We start from the raw sequence: 13356 nt of genomic DNA on the forward strand, positions 1-13356 counted from the left end.
TCCAAACAATATACAATACATGTGACAACACCAGGGAAGCTAGCCAGGGACACCAGAGCAATCTCTGTCATTGCAAAAGCTGTCCTGGAATTTTTAACATTCACGTAAAACATCTGTTTCTCATCCATGTGTAGTACTTAATAGACCTTTCTCGGGCATATGAATCAACCCTTTGGGCATTTGAATACATTGTTTAAGGGAAGCAGGTTAGTCCATACATGACATACGTGATATTGAAATATCATGATTATGGCTCCACATGGATACTTTTCAGTGGCAACACTGGCTTTGTCTGTACACGCTGGGCCTTTTATTGCTGCACTCGCTCCTTCCCCTGTACTAAGGTTCCCCATGCATTTGAGAAAATACTCATGTAAATCAGCTGAATGAAAAAGAAAAAGTGTTGTGGTTTCTTGTTGTTGTTGTTTTAATTATTTTATTTGTGTGTGCACATGTGTTTTCATCTGAATCAGATGAAACCATCTCACCACAGACAGCATACATGCTAGTGATGGTCTGGAGTGGGAGGCAGCTCTACTTGTCCATTTAGGACAAAACTGAAAAGGTTGTGCTAGAGCCTGAATGGGAATCAGTCAGAAAAGTTAGAAAATGCCCTGCTGTGAATACTGATGCTTCTGACATCTTGGATGTCAGGTTTTCTGGCATGGAGATTTCCTGCAGGTGAGAAATGCTGTTACTAACCAAATAAAAATAAAGTCAAATGACAACAACAACATAGTTTTCGTTCTGTTAAATTTAAATTTCTACCCAAGACAACTGAACAAATGGAAATATGCTGTTGATGTGATAAAGATAATGCTGCTAAACCAAAGTACCTTAACCTTGCCAATCCTATGCTCTAGAGGTTTGCTGCAGATTTCCCATTTTGCATACTGAATTCATACTGATGGCAAAAGGAACTTTGACCTGCAGACCTGAATTCTACTCATGAGCTCTAGAGATGTAGTTTAAAAGGAATCAGCATTTCCTGAATGCATTTGGTATGCGCAAAAGTCAAAAACACTTAGAAACCTCAAATAAAATGGACTCCAAAATATACCAGGGAACCAGGGGAAGGTAATAATACTGAATACGGAAACACACAGTGCTCGTGCAAGTCATACACAAGCATACATTCCCCCCTTCCCATTTCCCCTATACACACACACTTTCCCACCCTCTGCATTTGGCACTAATGTGCAGAAGTCCATTTCCAGTGACAGAGGTAATAGTTGCCTCCTCTTTAAACAGTAATAAACTTGTACTCCTTGCCTTAAATGAACCCATATGTGGGGAAAAAAAAAGGAGGGGCCAGTGGTAATTTCACCATTCTAAGGGTTCACGGTTTTGCTGCTATTGAACATCAAACACTCAGATGATGGGAACAACCTGAGCTGGCAGAACTATACCAGCATCGTCCTAAGCGACGCAAAGATTTAAAAATTACACCTCTTGGGATTTCTGTCATGATTGAAAAATACGGCCTTTCATCCTGCAAGCACTTCATTGCCCTTGTTCAGTGAAAGTGAAAAACCTCTGACAAATTTCCTGTTCTGAAAATAATGTGAACTGGTAGCAGAGAATAAAATCCTGAGGATTTGGCATGGGTCTGATGCCAAGAACACTTCCAGCAAAATGAAGGGGTAATCAGCACCAGATAGCACTGGCATGACAACCAGGAGAGCCCAAAGTAGCGCTGTTAAATAGCTACTGGACTTGCAGGGTAAGAGAAATATAGGAAAAGAAAACATTCAATGAGGAGTTCATGGCCTGAATCTGTCTCCTTTCACTGATATAATGAAATTAATTCCAGTTAAGTCAATAAAGTTACAATGGTAAGTGGGAATAGTAACAAATGTTTGGTCATTAAGGAACTTCAGGATGATGTCAGATAATATAATGTTTAAATTTTGATATGAGCCTAAAGCAGTTTGAGAGTCATCTATTGTAGGGCTCAAGTATTTACACATATTTTATTAGCAGTCATTCCATAATTACCAAAATGTTATTGTGCCAGATGTATATTTATAAATATCACCGGATTCACTGCAGCACCAACTTTATTTATGTGATAAATATTGACTTGTTTGTCTTCAAAAATGATCTCTTTTGCTTGGGCCTCTTTAATTAGTTCCGCTTTCTGTCAGTCTCTGGAATTGATTTCTGCATGTTTACTCTTTCTGAACTTCAGTGTGTACAATCCTTGTATAAATGCCAGAACTTGGGTGATATGTTGCTCATCTCTGAAGCTTTGTTAAAGTGTTTTGAAAAGTGAAAAATGGAGGTTTCTATAAATCTGCCAGAGAGTCGTAGACAGTTTTTTTAAGAAGTTAAAGAAACTTGGAAATGGGCAGGAAAAGTTTAAATGTGTTTTCTTTAACAGTTTGAAACATCGTATTTCATGTAGCTATTATAAACAGTGAAATGCCCTATTACCTTATTTGGTTAAAAAAGCAGTCAAGCTATATGCAGTGGGTATTCTGCTTTAAAGACCTTTTTTACAACAATTATTAATTACAGTACATGATGGTTGGCATACCGTATTGGTGCTACTGAGCTGAGAAGCCAAATATTGAAAGTTTCTGTTTGAAGGTTCAGTTCATAACCCCTCTGTTTGGATTAGGAGCAGTATGTTTGTGTGATTTTTTTTTTCAAAAATTCAAGCTTCCAATGTTTAATGGAAGTGGTATTATAACAGGCCATGTCTCCAAATTCATCTGAAAATGAACAGAAAAACAGCTTTAAACGCAAACACATTCCATAAACTTCGTTTTGACTTTTTTAATAAGGAGATGAATTTCACAGCTGGCAAAGGAGAAATTAGTATTATGTCCAACAGGCATTCCTTCCTGATTTTTTTTTTAAGCTTTGTAACCAAGATTTCTATTTATCTCAGATTAGGCAATATTCAGTAACTAGAAGGCTAGTCTGTGTAAGATGTTTGCATCCCATTTTCTAGGTTAGTTATCTGTTGCAATCTGTGCCTAGGCACAGATATAGCATTTAAAAGTTCTGTCCTGCTCTACAGTGTTCAGACAGGAATCACCACATGACTCCCAACACATTAATGGCATTTATTCAAAAGGAAGAAGCTGATCTCACAAGACACGTGTCAGTGCTTGTCCACGTGTTGGATGTCAGGTCTGGTTTCTAGCAGTGTTAAACAACAAAATGTATGAATATTTTTATATGAATATACCATAAATGTAAAAATGGAATGAAAAACAATTGTGGAAGCTTGAGGAAAGAATTCACCCGATAAGACCTTGCTCATTCAAGGTTCATGCAAAGCACAATATTTTAGGGGCAGCAAAAATAACCCACTAGCATGATTCTCACTGGATTTTACAGGACAATAAGGCATTTTATTTCAAAACAGAGACTGTACCTGTACAAAAACACTGCCAAAGTTCATCTTCAGACCCCTACATTAAGGCACTGACATCTGAGCTTAACATACACACAGATCTGGAATCTTGCCAGCAACTGTCTAGAGAATTGTCATTCTGGTATGCTCTGACCAAATAAAAAACTCAGGCTCTTCCACTGAAACTTGAAGGTATTTTTGCTGTTTTGCATAAAGGACCAAGTCTGTCAATAGTTTGCTAATAGTTGACATCACCTGGCTCTATAAATGCCTGTATAATTACCAGACAAGTAATTCAAGATCATTAGGAAAAAAAACACACTGTCTTTAGAGGTAAAATAAAACCCTTTTTTTTCCTTTTTGAAATTTTCAAATTCAACAAGATTTTGTTTTCTTTCCAATTTTCAATTCCAATAACAAAGGGAGTTCAGTGATTTTAACTTGCTTTAATTGTTCTTGCTTACAGGTATGCAAAAACATGTCTATAATAACAAACCTGCAGATTACCTGGCTATTAGTATGAATTTGAACTCTAGATTCCAAACCAAATGCAAGTATTAAAGCGTACGGTTTGGTTTCATTTCAGAGAGATTTTCAGTTTTGTTTCTGAAAATTATGGTCACTGAAATGCAATTATTTGTTGTGGTGGTAGAGTACAGGAGCTAATCCTGCTGCCACTAAGTTCAGACACAAGGGACAGTAATAATATCTGAATTCAGGCACAGAACTCGAGATGTGGGAGCGTTTTCTTCTAGGATGTGTGCCCATTACACTTGCAATTGAATCCAAATTGCTTACCTAAGGGTTTGCAATCTCTGGCCTACATACTGGGACAGACATCAGAACACATCATTTATGAAGCATCTCCCTGGAGTACTTCCCTTCGCTCAGCAGAGGGCTGGCAAAGGATCACTCTTGTTCCTATTTGGATCTCAGAGAAGGTGCAGAGAAGTACCTAACCCAGCATGTCCCTTGCCTGGGAGAGAATTTCATTTCATCAGTTAAAGAAAAAAGGCTCCCTGTTCATTTATCAGCTTTTCCAAGAGCTCTTAGTGTATACAGCAAATGAGTCTGGCGGGAAATATAACACCAGGAGTCACCAAATTTCTACTCTTCTGTGAGAACTGGAAGAGTTATAGGGCAAGTACTGAACACAATATTAAACTGTGCTTCTGTTTTGAATGCCTGGAAAAGTGTCAGCTTCTCACTGTGTGCTTGGAATCACTCTTCATCTAATAGCAGCAGATTTTACCACTTGTTACTGCCAAATCTGAACAGCCGGTACAACTGAAATATTGAGCTAGCATCTGCTTGTACATTACACATAATCAGCAGAATGGTCCATTACATGAGTAGCTTCACATTAATAGAGTTCCAGGGGTCAATGAGATTAAGAAATATCACTAAAGGCATTGGGTACACTGGCAAATCTGTTGTTTCTTGTGCAAGTGTGCAATTAGAAATTAATCCGATCTCATTCTTAGATCTCAGACTGTGACTGCAAGGTCTGCAGAGGAAGGAAAAAACATAGCAATCAGCTCCATGCAATATTAGCTATTACCATCACATTGCTGAGGACAGTTACAATTGAAATTTGGGGGAGTGAATAAAAGCTTCTAGGCAAAACAAGTACCACCAAAACTTACATTGTACACTCAGAATTAAATCCACAATCTGGGTCGGTTTTCCAAGATACTTTTGCTCAACACCTGCGTCAGTCTGGAAAATCCAAGCCTCTTAAAATAGAAATATAATCAGAGTAAGCAGATAGCTCTTTCCCTTGCTTCTCTTGATTTAGCTAATGTATCTCCAACAAGATGTTTTTAACTTTTTTGATATATGTAACAGCCGTTTCCGAATTAACAGAAGGGAATGGCAGAATGGAAAATTATCAAGTGAGTAGAGCTAACAGACAACTCTGAACAAGTTTTGTCAGCAGTGTTACTGGCTTGTGAGAATCTGAAGGGTCTTGTTTCTGGGATGTCAAGTCACAGTGGGGGAGTTACCAAAAATAAAACAATTTAAGAATAAATATAAATCCTATCTAGTTTAGAAGAACTCGTCATAGGGTAACTGTTTCCCACAGGCTTGAATACAGTTAGGGCAATGGTCCTTGTAAGGACATTTCCGTTCTGGAGGAATCCCCCTTCAAGACTAACATGTTATTACAGAGTCACTATCTCCAGCTGCCAAGAAGAGTCCTATGAGAAAATGACTACCCTGACATTTCCTTCTGAGGTCTCTTCTTTCTCATTTTCCTTCTGGATAGCTTCTGCCTGGGATTGCGAGTCAGTGGTAATAGTGGGGTTTAGCACATCATAGACTGGTCTAACACAAAAGCACGTCTTTTCCCTAAGCTCTTGTACCCCATTCATTGCCACTTTATCCAAATGCTTTTCAGCAGCAATTAAGCAACATGATTAACATCTGTCACACACTTGTTCTCTCATCCTCTTCCCAGTGGGAGAAGAATGTATAACAGTATATTGTATAATATGCGCACACATTCACAAACATACATATAGAATCACACAGAGCTATGTATGCAAATTAGAGCAAAATCAACATCCAAGATATGTTCCCTGCACTTTGGAAGGTCAAGACAATTAGGATGGTCACCAGTCCGTTGTGAAACCGCTTCATGAACTGGTGTGATGTGCAAGGTAGCTTTGCTGATTACGTAGGTGAATTTTACTCTTGCTGTACCACACCAGGAAGGACCACCTGTATCACCCTAGATAAGGATGTTATCGTATGTTAGTCACAGCAGTTGCTATGCAGTAGTTAATTGAGAGCCCTGGAACATTTCCAGTCAATTCAAGCTACAGACAAACAATTCTAAGACTTTTAGCCAAAGGCATCAAAATATTGCACGTTCATTTTCACAAGTTCCATCAACAGCAGATGACAACATCCACACTGCAGGAAACAGTGCATCTGAAAAAGCTTTCATTACAGCATGATTAGGCCTGAATTAAAGAAATTGAATTTGTATGAAGTAGATTTAAAATGTGATCATTATTTAGAATGAAGCTAAAAAAGAAGCCTGGCCTTTTTGTTCACAAACTACTCAAGATTCTTATTCTTGTCTCTGAGTGCAAGTCCATGGGAGTTTCCATATCCTGAGTCTCAAAGGGATCTTAAGAGTACAGCAAAGCTTGCAGGGAAAGGGAGAGCAGGGTAGTACTCAGAGGACATGCTTTCTGTTACTCACGTAATATACGACCTTCAGTATCTCACTTTGCCTATATCTTTTTCTATTCTTGTTCTGCTCAGATTGTACCTTCCAAGACTGGGAAAAAAATCAGCTTTAGAATTCAAAATTGAATTTAGATTATTTTGAGGTTCACTAACTCCTCTAAACTTTCTGGTAAGTCTGCATCTTCAAATAGTGATAAACTGCAGAACTAGACGAGCTGAATATATTTTCATATTTTGCTATCTGAACTTCACACAGCTCAGATGTGTTTTGTTTTTTTTCTTTAAATCAACTACACCTCAAAGGATTTTCTATTCTAGGTCAATAATTCCCAAAACCCAAATCTGAAATCCTTATGAAGTTAAAATGCATTAGCCTTGGCAGAAGAGTTGCCCAAGCATGGATTCCTGTACTCAATCCTTGCTCAGTCTTAAAGTTGGAAGCATCATTGTTACACACATAACAATAAAGTCAGAATGAGATACTGGCATTGTGTCTTTCCCAAAATAATCCCATAAGTACTTCCCTCAGTCAATCCTTCTGCTCATAAGCAGAATTTGGGATGTTAATAAATCTAATATCAAACTGCTACACAGGAATATTAAGTCTGAAGTTTAGGTGGCAGTTACTGTTCCCTCTTCAGTATTTACTGTGCCTTAGAAATTAGCCTTCTCTTCCCACTGTAAAGAAGCCTCCTTTTAAGAGCATTTCCCTAAGGAAATGAGAACATGCACATATTTAATTTTAAAAGTTTGAATATAACTGTGTTTTGGAAATTTTTAAATCTGATGAACCACTGTGATTCTTACTACGCTGCAGACACCATACGAAAACAAACAAAAGTATTTGCTGACACTCTTTGCTCTCCAAGTGGATTTGCACTCTTCAGAGGACTAATACATAAACATTCAAAGGCATAAACAGAGGCTACAGACTCCTTAGGTAAGAGTCTACAGCTTTCAGCTGAGTCACACCAGGAATAGACACACTAGGGCAAACTTACCTCAGAAAGGAAAGAAGTTATTTCAGTTACTGCCTAGAGGTGCCCAGTAACTACTCTTCCAAAAGCCTACAAGACAACACTTGGTGCCTACAGGCTGACAGAGAAAAATGTTTGTTTTACTTATTTCACATGTATACAGCTCTACATTATCATTTTTACTCTTCACAGTCAGTAACTCTTCCAAACTACAGACAGTAAAAAAAAATAAAAGAAATCCATGTGTTCAGAAAGCCATCCTTAAACCCAGCCTAACAGCCTCTCTGCTCAGTGAATTCTTACCTACTTTCTGCTTTGTGACTGTGAAGGGCAGCTGCCTTCAGGTCCAAAAGGAAACTAAAATTCTTGTTTTTTTTTCCTTAAATAAGACTTGCTATTAAAATTGAAGAAACTTCCTAGTAGAATAAATAAAATATTTTAGTGTGATAAAATATGCCCTCTTTCAACTGACCAGATCACCTTCAAAAAGGATCAACATACCTTCACTACAAAAAGGTTCAGTCGGGTCTTTCTACCACTCAGCAGACAGCTGAGCTTCATTTGATTTTAATGTGAATTGGTCTCACCAAAAATGGAGACACCTGTAGCAGCCTTTTAAAGTAATGGGGAAATTAACCTTCTGCTTTAACAAGATCAAAATTTAATAAACTTTAAACCAAAATAAAGACACTAAGGCTTTTTGATATAAGGGGAATATTGGATAAACACAGCTAGCATATCGTAATTGTTGAAAGCAGGTAAGGGGTAAACATCTGAAATGCACCTATATTTGTGCTAATCTCAGTTCACTGAAGATGATGCGGGGGGAAGGGGAGGGAGGGTTGTGACTTAAAACAAAAGACTGCATGACCACACAGAAGTAGGATCGGTTTCTTGGCTGCTTTGTAGTTGATTTAGCAAGGGATGAGATATCTCTGATACTAGAAAGTGAAACAGATCTTGGTTCAATCATTGCCAACCATGAAACGTCCTAAAAATCACTTTTATATTACCTATTTCTAAACTTTATATGATGACTTGATGCAGAGACGCAAAGAAAACACTCCAAGAAAATCTCTATCAAAGATTTTCAACTGGGGAAGAAACATACATATGGGTAAGTTTATTTATTTGAAAAGATTCATCTAGTCTATTAAATAATCTGAAGGATTCCCTTTGCTGAGTTGCTGGGAAGTGTTTTAAGCCAGTAATTCTTGGAAAGACTTTCTGAAGGCTGAGTGTCCAAGCTGGCATGTCACTAATAATCAGGTACCTAGCTGAGAAGTATAGGACAGTAGAAAGAGGAACCAGAAGAAGCTGGATTCACTTTCTGGGCATGACATGGTTACTTGTAAAGCCAGGTATATACCATATCTCAGTTTTCCCTATCCATTGGTAATAAAATGCATCAGTACCACCCCACTGACTGTTGTACAAGTAAATTGCATTAGACATCACTGGGTTGGAGCTATTTTTCCTTACATATATTTATATGTAGAGAGGGAATTTGTCTGAATCACAAATGAGGAGAGATGAAGAAAACCAAGTTATTTCTGTTTTCCATTTCTTATGCAATGGAAAATTGGCCATTTAAATGAGAGATTATGCAGGAATTAACAATGATGAAATATTTAGACTCCCTGAAAATAATGTTAAATGTGATGTTACCACTGCTTCACTTTAATCATTCAAAATGCATTCAGTTCTCAAATGCAATAATTTTCTTGAAGACTTGTAGGCTTAGAAAATGTTAGTTCTTGCATATTCCCAACTAAATTAAATAGTATGTTGTGCGAACTACACTACAATAACAAAGTACACCCTTGTCATATACAGCATCCAGACTCCTTTACAAATATTAGTTGTTTCTCTATTATTATAGAAAAACTTTTTTTATACTTGATTTCCCTACCTTTGATAAGCCCTTTTGTTTAAGAACAGCAGTATACACATTTTATCCACCTCTGCTACTCTGTGACTACTATTTTAGACTATGTGAATAGCTAAAAAGGTTTGTATACCTTTGGGTGTATTGTGGGTTACCTTTATGTAGATACTTTTTAGTATGAAGAGTTTATTTATTTTTTTTAAATAAATCTACCAATTCTTTTAAGCATTAGGTATTTATGCTAAACTGCCAGGATATCTGAAAGCTTTATTCTCTAGTTTGGGCTGTCTCTTGGCAGTATTACAATTCAAGTAGTATTTGTGATTTTTTTTTTTGTAGATACATCAAAAACCCTGCAGAATTGTTCCTGTAACATGTATTATCTAAAAGATACAACAAGAGCCAGTAAACTGCACATTCTCAAGGCTTTCCATAGGCTCAACTAGTATATTGAGTCAAAGACCATCTTACTGACAGAGTGCAGCATACAGCTACCTACACACATGCATGACTGGATGCTCATGCCTTTATCAGGCCAAATCCTGGCACTTCCAGGTACTCACATGTTCTCAGCTTACGTTTTCTTTTAAAGTGTTTTCCCTTTGATGAAGTAGATTATTTCATCCTCAAGGATGCTTTCATTCACTTCCTTTTACCACCACCACCTACATCACTCCAACAAGCAGAGCTACATTCTGGCACTCCTATGGCATAGTGGGGCTGCAGTTACACCAGGGAGCAACACACCAAGCTCAGGATACCTGAGGTGCACCCAGCCCCAGCCCTGCAAGAGGGCATACACACTGATTAAGTAGCACATGTTACAAGGAGAAGGCATTTTTGTACCTACATAATTGCTGTTTCTGCAGACCAGCTTGGCACAAACTTCATCCAAATCTGAGCAAGTTTCAAAAGCCCTACAGGATTCACACAGCTTCCCTCAGGACGTACTGCTGACCATATCAAAACTCTTGAGAGTTTGTTTCTTTTTTCAAGATCAAGCAGAACTTCCCAGCTCTCTCACAATGTTCTGCTTCCATTATTGAAACATATCCTGCACAGAGGTTTTAAATCCTGGCTAATTCTGATTGACCAATCAGTATTAGCCATGTAATACCAACAGATGGGAATAATTTTCTACACCTGATATTAAACTGAAAAGCATTTAGGACGTATACTTGGGATATAGGGCTGTGATTTTTTTCCTAGCTTACTACTGCATAATTCCAATTAAGCATGTCACTAAAGCCCTGTGAAGATGTGTAATTCCTCTTCATAATTCTCTTTCTATAAAGAACAACTATAAAGAGTCTATTGTGCCTTGCTCAAACTTAGATGCATTGCTGAATAAAAACAGATTTACCACAGCTTCCATTTTGATTATCTCAGAAAAATACTTCCTTTCATCCTTTCCATTCTTTGAATCTACTCAAAAATTGCCATCATAAAACACATTAGTAATAAGACAAACTTAAATAGATCTAGCATCATTCACTTCATACTTGTTTGAATAACTTTTGCCTGGAATTCACACTGCAGATCCCAGGAGACCTTCCCATCATACTGACATTTCCTCGCACAGCTGGGTCAGAAACACTGCACTAAATGTTCTTGTGCTACTTACAGCCTTTGCTTCTGACAAACACCAAGCTGTGCACAGGCATGCAAACAATTAACACTAACCTAAAAGCTTGCTGAGCTCCACAAAATATAAGTAAATTCGGTTAAAGTTTGGGCCACAGTTTGTCATATAGTTTTAATGTCATATAGTTTTAAAATAGACTAACCTGGTTGTCTCCAGTTAAAGAGGACAATAACCATAATTTGAAGGCCTCTACTTAACTTTCCTTCAGTCCTTATTCAAATAGTTGTAAACAAAGAACTAATTAATGAACAGAAATGAGTGAGCAAGTAAAGGGACTGTTCAGAATAACACCTAAATAAGCAGCAAAGTCCAGTTCAGGGAACTTAATTTTCTGTTCATAGCTGATTCGCTTTCTGGTTGTTGCTTTCCAATGCTTGAGTGCAGCACAACGAAGTTCTGCCCTGCCTGAAGTTAAGCTAGGCTAAAGTGATTTGCTGCAGACCTAATAAAAGAAAACTTGGGAACTTCAAAGACAACTAAAGAGGAAATTATGTGTATTAAAGAAAAATTCAACTTCCTCTTTTTATTATAAGCAATTCAAAAACATTAAATCCTGTCATAGACTCATTTAGGATATCATGTACATAGGGGTCAGCAAAAGTTTTACAACCATGTTTATCTTTTGTATTTATTAACTTCAGCACTTTACTGTGTATACTCATTTCCATCAAATATAACATACTTGATAACCATCTGTTAAACAGAGATCTTAGTTTAACAGTGTTCTGTCCAAATAATATTTTTGGCAACAAACGTGATTTCTTCATAACATTTTAAATGTTTCCCCGGTTTCTGAAATGGAAAATGCTTTTAACAGGTACATTTGCGCTATTATCTCTAGCACTGAATTCAATCAAGTATAAGTTTATCTACTACTGCAAGCATTAAAAAAAAAAAAAAAAAAAAAAAAAAGAGGGAAAGTGTTACTTGCATGGATACTAACAGCAGAATACAGCAATCTAGATGAATGCTGCTTGGAGGCTGGGAGTTTTTTGATTGCTCCAAAGGAATCTGTTGAGAAAACAGGACAATATTTGCATAATGTATCAAGATGACTGTTGGTTTTCCTTCATGAAGGCACAACAAACTTCCTGACACAGATAATATCCTAGCAACTCTTTGTGGTAACTGAGACACCATTACAGCAACAGAAATATTTACAGTATGTTTTTATGGCACATTAAGTCTCAGCTATTTAAAAAGCTGAAGGAATTGTTCTGTATTTCTAAAAATGGATACTAAGAGTAAACCCTTAAAAGTATGCATAGTTTAGAATCCAATTGTTTCTTTTTGTTAGATAAAGCGTGAATCTGGAGGAACATTTTTAAGTGACATGATAGTTCCCGTCATTATGTATTGGTAAATATTTTAAACACATTTTCAGTATTATTGTAATTGTTTGTTAGAAAAAGCTTAGAGAGGTTAGAGTAAGACTAGCAAAGTGGTAAATTTCAACTTCTTTTAAGTAAATTATATTATAAATATATTCAAAAATAAAACATCAGCAAAAAGCTGGCATAAGCCATGACTGCGCTGATCAGAAAGTTAAAAAAATCTTTATTTTAATATCTAAATTTTAAAATATCAAATTTTCCCAGACCTGATTTACTTAAGGATTTATTTAAGAATATCATCACTTATTATTCATAGTCTATACAAATAATTTATCAAATAGTCTTAATTTTATACATAGTTTTAATTTTTAAATTAGCTAAATGTAGAAAATGTGTATGAATGCAAAACTCTTAAATGAACAACCAAAGAAGTGAGACAGCAAAAGGTTAGTTTCTGAACTGCCTTTATACTCTAGGGTCATTACTCATATGACCCATACCACTGGAGTCAAGGGGACTGCATGGGTGAGAAACCTCCTGAACTCCCTTTTTGAAGAAAGTGTTTACTGCATGAGCATGGTTAGGTAAATGCATAAGTATCTCCTGAATAACATTTGCTCAGAAGTATAATGACTTTCCTCAGAAAGTAAATATGTAACCAGTTTAAATCTTCATTACAATTGCGTATGCAATACCAGACTGAAATTCAATATCCACTTGTATTTCAGGACAACATTATTCTTTAGGTGTGGATATGGCTATCTCATCATTCTCTTGTGTTTCAAAACTAATCAGAAAAATACTATGTAAATGAACAAGTGCAGCCCCATTTACTAATTTTTGCAGCCCAGAAAACCAGCTATGTCCTGGGCTGCATCAAAAGAAGCGTGGCCAGCAGGTTGAGGGAGGTGGTTCTCCCCCTCTACTCTGCTCTTGTGACAGCC

The 13356-nt window shown here is 36.9% G+C and overlaps 1 long non-coding RNA gene across 4 annotated transcripts; it reads right to left on the bottom strand.

Annotated features, from left to right (window-relative positions):
• Nucleotides 1–2870: 2870 nt before the first annotated feature.
• Nucleotides 2871–12396, bottom strand: LOC310900316. 4 transcript variants are annotated; one of them, XR_014585007.1, is made up of 5 exons: nt 10280–12396; nt 8047–8157; nt 7570–7663; nt 5014–5103; nt 2871–4874 (listed from the first exon to the last, which is right to left on the bottom strand). It is a non-coding gene; the product is annotated as an uncharacterized lncRNA (long non-coding RNA). The 4 variants fall into 4 exon arrangements; XR_014585008.1 differs by lacking the exon at nt 7570–7663 and having other exon boundaries at nt 2872–4874; XR_014585009.1 differs by lacking the exons at nt 7570–7663; nt 8047–8157 and having other exon boundaries at nt 2873–4874; nt 10284–12396.
• Between the last annotated feature and the right edge of the window lie 960 nt (nt 12397–13356).

Source organism: Anser anser (genome assembly GCF_964211835.1).
Source record: "Anser anser genome assembly, chromosome: 5".
Lineage (NCBI taxonomy): Eukaryota > Metazoa > Chordata > Aves > Anseriformes > Anatidae > Anser > Anser anser.